Below are 6,630 nucleotides of genomic sequence, written 5' to 3' on the forward strand. Positions count from 1 at the left end.
TCTTAAGTTTGTTCCTAGACTTGCAGAAACAAGTCCAAGCTCGCGCTCGAGCTCTCGCTCAGGCAGAGAGCTCTCGTTTTAAGCGAGGTATCATCTTTCTTAGGCGAGAAAGGCTCGCCTAAGCGAGGACGCGTGGGAGCTTGAGGCCCGTTGCTGCAGTTGTAGCCCAAGCGAGGAACCTCACCTTTAGGAGAGGGGTGGCTTCCCTCAGGCGAGGAGTAGCTTGCCTAAGCGAGAACTTGTGAGTCTCGCAGAGTTCTCTATTGGCAGTCTCGCCTAAGCGAGAACCTATAGCTTGAGCGAAAGATCCCTTTCGCTTGAGCGAGGGTCCTCAACTTAAGCGAGACTGGTACATGATTTTACTCCATGACTTTTCTTTCCATGCTTTTGGGTTGTTAATTGTATGTTTGGCTTGGAATACCCAATTTTAAGTATAAAATATATGAATATGCATATGAGATCTGATTGTATGGGCTGAAATGTTGAGTTAACATGAGTTTGGCATGAATTGAGTATGGAGTGGTTGGTGATAAAAGTGATATGGGATTGGTATGAGAATGAAATGTTATTGTGGATAAATGGACTATGATGTTGATATGGTTAGGGCGTAATCCCATGATACTTTCGTAGTGGTGACTCATTTTGGTTAGGACGTAATTCCATGAGCCTCTAGGTGAGACTTCATGGTGGTGCCTCAATTGGTTGGGACGTAATTCCGTGACCCCTGTTAGTGGGAGTTCATGGTGGTGCCCCATCTATATAATTTAGTAAGAATTCAAGGTAAGGTTACATCCTGACACTCTAAAGAGTCAGTTATTTTAACATAGAGCGTACTAACGCTAGTGGTGAGAGTAGCAGGAGGCTTGAAACTCATTAAGGGCTAAACTTGTGTGTAAGGGATGAAACATTGTAACACTTAGCTCGGCAAAGCAAGGAAGTCCACCACAAGGGCAAGCATCCGCTGAATCCAACTAATTATATGTATCCAGATGAGTCGTGTCTCGAGTCTTAGTGTATTGTTTGTAAGTCATAACATGCTTGATTGGCTTATGCATCTTGAATTATAAGTTTGTATGTGACTGTATAATAAATTGTTTTCTGCTCTAGCTTACTCTGTTGTTTGTTTGATTGTTATGTGTGTGATTTTTCTCCTTTGCAATGATCATGTTGATGTGAGCAGATGCGAGAACTCTCTGTGGTCATTAGGGTGATGGAGATTTCGCTGCATAGTCTGCTTGGACTGGATTTCTATTTATTTGGGCTTTTCTCTAGGGCTAAGACCCATGTAGTGTCTTGTCCTTGGGTTTTATTTTAAATTATTGTTGACCCTTTTCTTTATTTGTTTACTGGCATCGTGGTGTGCCCTAGTTCAATAATGTTTTCGTTGGATAAATGTAAGGAGTAGCTGCTTTACTCCAGGACCTTATTTCTATAACTATTTTGTATAATGTTTCATTTAATATTATTATATTTTAAATAGGACGTTACAATTTTTTTTATGTCTCACAATAATAAAATTCTCTGTTTTATTTTTTAACACAGTGAAAAAAAATATGTACATGTTTAGTTTAACATGTTTTTTGTAAGTGACCATCTGAAGAGGTCTTTGTCCAAGTATAATTTTTTATGCGTTCAAACATAAGAAATTGCTCACATTTAAGTTTTTTAAATTTCTAAATGTGTAAAATTATATGAAATATCATCGACAATTTTTAGAAAGATTGAGTAACAAGTAACCCCAATATTTCTTTTCTCCACTCTCCGCGTATCAGCACCAAACCTTGCGTTGTGGATCATCGGTAACGACTCCTTTTCCTTCAATTCGGAATATGTTTGTTGTCACACCTGATTCTCTTGCTTTCTTTGGGTTCATTTCGTTTCCTTTTTGTTTGCACTCGTAATAATCCAACCAACTTTGCATCACATGCCATCCATATCAATTACCCAAATCATAATTCAAATGGTTTTAGTTTCATCTCGAACAAATGTGTGACCGCCACTCAGAATTGTGAAAAATCTTTACACTTTAGATTACACTAGCAAACCTTAATGTCTTCTTTGCAATCTGTCTTTTTAGTTTCTTTTGGGTAACTATGTACTGCCTTTGCTATGATTGATTTTGTGGTGGGAAGTCTTTCTGGGTCACTTTAGTGGGATATCCTCTTCCCAGTCTCAATTTCATCAACGAGTCAATTGAGTTCTTAGTTAAAGAATTCAACTTCAGTTCCACTTGGAAAACAACATTTGGTTTTCCTTTCCGTTTTTTTAAGTGTCAAATGAATATTGACTTGAAAGTGTCAATTAATCAAGTTTATGCATTTTATTGAGTAATGTATGTGTTTTATTGTGTGTGTGTGTAATTTATGAGATCGAGAATATGGCATATGACCTGCTTCATCTTACCTTGCACCCTGTCGAGTTTTGTAAATTCTGTATAATTTAGTTTTAAGTGGTAAAGATTTGTTACTTTTGGGGAGCGGTTGAACATCTGAATTTGAGTCAAAATAATTTTCACTCAAGAATGTATACTGGTGCAAAGGTCGTTAACTTTCAGGTTTTTATGCTTTTTACCAAATATGTTTCTCTTTGCAAGCAGCAACCATGGATTCTTATCTTCCTGCCACAATGGGGTCACTTAATTTGGCAGAGGAAACCCAAGACCCATCTGAGAAAATATCCATTCTTCGTAGGGTACTTCATGATCCTTCTTCTCCTTCCTGGTTGACTTTGAGCATCAAAGAGCTGGCCATCGTATACCTCACTGAGCAGTACATGGAAGGGAATAGGGCAGTGGATCTGTTCAGCCTTCTTACTCATTTGCGGTTCTTCTTTTCCTTGATTCCTACAGATCAAACGGTAGATGTTATGAGGAGAGTAATTGATTCTGTTGGTGCAATACCAGGGAGTTCTGATCTACAAATTACAATCTGTAAAGATATGGTGCAATGGGCTCGTGCTGAAAGGCGTAGATTTCTGAGGCTGCGACTTGAGAGAAGACTCGCAGCACTACTTGAGGAAAATAAGGAATATTCCGAAGCTTTGGCTCTCCTCAATAGTGGCCTGATCAAAGAGCTTACAAGAATAGATGACAAGAATCTACTTGTGGAAATACACTTGCTTGAAAGCAAGCTACACTTTTCCTTGAGAAGGATTCCAAAGGCAAAAGTCGCCATAAAAGCTGCAAGAACAGCTGCAAATGCTGTTAATGTTCCTCTAGCTCAACAGGGTGCCATAGATTTACAGAGTGGGATTCTTTATGCCGAGGAGAAGAATTACAATACTGCATACAGATATTTCCGTGAAGCTTTTGAGTGTTTCAGTTTTCTTCACAAGTATGACCCCAGGGAGGAACTTAGCCTGAAATACATGCTGTTGTGTAAGATCATGATGGGTGAAGCTCATCATGTGCCCAGGACGATATCATGTTATGTTGTGCCCAGAATTATGACATGTGCAGGTTCTTACCCGAATGATCTTACACCCGACTTGGCTGTCATGAAAGCCGTAGCTGATGCTGTTTGCAGGGGATCTCTGAAATTATTCAAAATTGTTTTGAAAAATTACAAGCCTCAGTTGGAGGAAGACCCAATTGTCCACGGACACCTTTTATTCTTGCATGGTGTTATTCTGGAATACAAGCTTCGCAGATTGGTTGAACCTTTCTCAAGGGTTGAGATTGCACATGTTTCTGAACTAATTGAACTTCCTGTTGATGATGTGGAGCGAAAGTTGTCGCAGATGATTTTGGAGAAGAAGTTGGGCGGGACATTGGATCAATCTGGATGCCTTGTGATATTTGATGATCCGAAAACGGATGCCTTATACACTTCAACCTTACAAACCATTTCTAATATTGGGAAAGTCGTGGACAGTCTTTATGCTAGGTCTGCCAAGATAATTGCATGACCTCTTCATCCCTCACTTCATTTGGAATGCAACGATACTTTCCTTAACTTCTCTTGGCAATTAGTACGATATCATTTGTTTTTCTTTTTCCCGAATTTGTTGGACTCGGAACAGTTCTTGGCTGTTGATCCATTCATCTCCAAACTACTTGGGGAGTTGTAAATGTTTTTAGGAATATTTTGTAGGACCAACCACATTGTGCAATAATGTTTCTATTATATTAATAGTTAGCTAAATAATCAAGGACATTACAATCTTATTTGAAAATATAACGCAGTAATAATGTAAGTTAACTACACATACAAAGAAGATTACGAACTTACAATAATGGAACTATTCTATCATGCTCATCAATACAACTTACGACTTAGATATTTCAATTCTAGAATAAAAAATAACGTACATTTGACAAACCTTTTCTCCAAATTTGTTTTATAGCTCTCTGCCAAGTGACATTTAGGCATCAAAATGAGTTTCAAATTTCATTCTAAAATTTAATTGAGACCGTTAATTAGTTGCTAAATGCTTTTAGGTTCAACCCATCCATTCAAGATGCATGTAACTTAAGCTAAGAAATGTATCAAATATGCCAAGTATCGGAATCAGGGAAAAGAAAACAATAAATTAGCATGAGACATATGACTTAAACAAAGTTAGGCAAAAAAAACATATAGCTACGATGAAAATTAACTCAAGATTTCGCAGCTCTAGGACTAAGCATACAAAGACATATTATCAATCAAGCTCTAGGTTGTAAAACATGTGAAAACAACAAGCAAGCCTCATTGTCTATCCCTTAAATCAACACCAAACAGTAGCCAAAAAACAAAAGAAGTATATTGTAGTCAAAAACAACAAACAAACCTTATTGTCCAGCCACCAAACCAGTGTCAATACAAGCACAAAGTGTCCATAAGGATAGCTACACAAAAACACGGTTAGGCAACAAAAGAAGATAAACACCTTAATCAACCAAAGCTCTAATTATGTGAGTTCATCTTATATTTTTAGTGAGTGCAAGGTGTTTATGTTAATGTTGCTTAAGTAAGCTCTAAGAAAATCTCCATTGCACACTAAAATAAAAAAGTTATCTAATTGTAAAAGTTCGCTTATAAGAGCTCAAAGGAGGGAAGGAGAAATGGATTCAATTAAGAGAATGAAATGAACACAAAATAGTAAACACAATATAAGTGATGGCAACCCCCTAGGCAAGGGGCCAACCACAAGAAGCATGGCCAAGCATATTCAAGATTCATTTGTAAAAGGTGGGTCCAAACTCTTATTCTCTTGGGCCACCTTGGAGAACTCTTGGTGGTATAGATTTATTCTTTTGCACTTTGTATTATGGGCTTAGTAGTGTAGAATTTCTTTTGTGCCTTGTATAATGGGCCAATTAGCATAGGGTTTTTAGGCCTTAAAAAAGCCTATGAGTTGGAGTGCATTCTCCATTTACATTACAAAGTCAATACGCACATAGGTAGTTTGGAAGCCATTGAGGAGACTTGTCTCCTTTGGTAGAGAGTGTCCATGTATCATGCTCTCATTGGAGAGTTTTTCTTTCTGGCCACATGGCACTCTAGGAATGGAGAGGATTTCCCACCTCCTTGAGTGACCACATGTCCTCCTCCTATTGGAGAGGATTTTTTGCCTTGGTCTCCAAGCTAGCCAAGTTAAAGTCTTTATGATTTTGCATCTCCAAATTTGGAGACACCTTAGGCTATAAATAAAGGTGTCTTCCTCATTGTAAATTCACTTTGATATTAGTATAGTTATGTTGCCAAATTGTTTGTGCACACTTACTTGTCTCTAAAGTCAAGGCTAGAGCATCTCATGTGGTCTCCTTTAGCCATCCTACACCTTGAGTATTGGCCTAACCTTACTTGAGAGTATCAAACCACACCATTCTATTGACCAAACCACCAAAACTGAAAGTTAGTCCATTCTTTGCTTTCGCGCACCTACTCTTCACCATGGATTCATCTTCTAGCTTTGAAGTATCTTAGCTTGAGGAGGAAACCATCAATAAGGGGTAGAAGCATAAAAGAACATAAAGAACATAAAGAACTTGAAAGAAAGAAGAAAACATGAATAAAAAAATGGAGAGGAAGAGAATGGAAAGGGCGGCATGCCACATAGGGAATGGTCCATCCCAAGATGGACCAAGGTTATTACCCCTTGAAAGAAGGTTCAATATAAGATTAGGGAGAAACACACTCTAGAAAAGAGAGACACACCAAAATTTGGCTATATTAACTTTACTCTCAAAATTCAACCCTTTACAAGTGGTGGAAAGGCTCCCTTATATAGGCATGGGTAGGGACCTTTAAGAAATTACATAAACATGTTTCTAGAAATTAAGGCAACCTATGGGACAACTCCCTTTCCTTGGAGAGCAAAGAGGGCGTCCTCCTACCTTCTAGAAGGTCAAAGATTACCTCTCTTGACTTCTAGGTCAGTTCCAAGGTAGAAGTGTATAAAAGTGATGTCCCTTTGGTCTATGCATCCCAACACTCTTATTCTCCACCAAGGTAGCAACATGAAAACAAAAGGTGCCAGGATCAAGCCTTGTGTTGGGCTAAGAGTCTTCATAGCTCATTACCTTCAAAGGGTGTCTTTATAAGCCAAGGAGATTCCAAAAGCTTCCCTACAGAAACACAATTAAAAACACAAGTCTAGAATTTATTTAAGACAAAAACTAAATAAAGTAAGCGAAGGAAGGTGAAG

General features: G+C 38.2%; 1 pseudogene; it reads left to right on the forward strand.

Annotated features, from left to right (window-relative positions):
• Positions 1–2,218: 2,218 nt before the first annotated feature.
• On the forward strand, positions 2,219–4,082 carry LOC114193117 (26S proteasome non-ATPase regulatory subunit 11 homolog pseudogene; annotated as a pseudogene).
• Positions 4,083–6,630: the final 2,548 nt, after the last annotated feature.

Source organism: Vigna unguiculata, chromosome 8 (assembly GCF_037176805.1).
Source record: "Vigna unguiculata cultivar grain cowpea cultivar isolate G323 ecotype 2 chromosome 8, ASM3717680v1, whole genome shotgun sequence".
Taxonomy (NCBI): domain Eukaryota; kingdom Viridiplantae; phylum Streptophyta; class Magnoliopsida; order Fabales; family Fabaceae; genus Vigna; species Vigna unguiculata.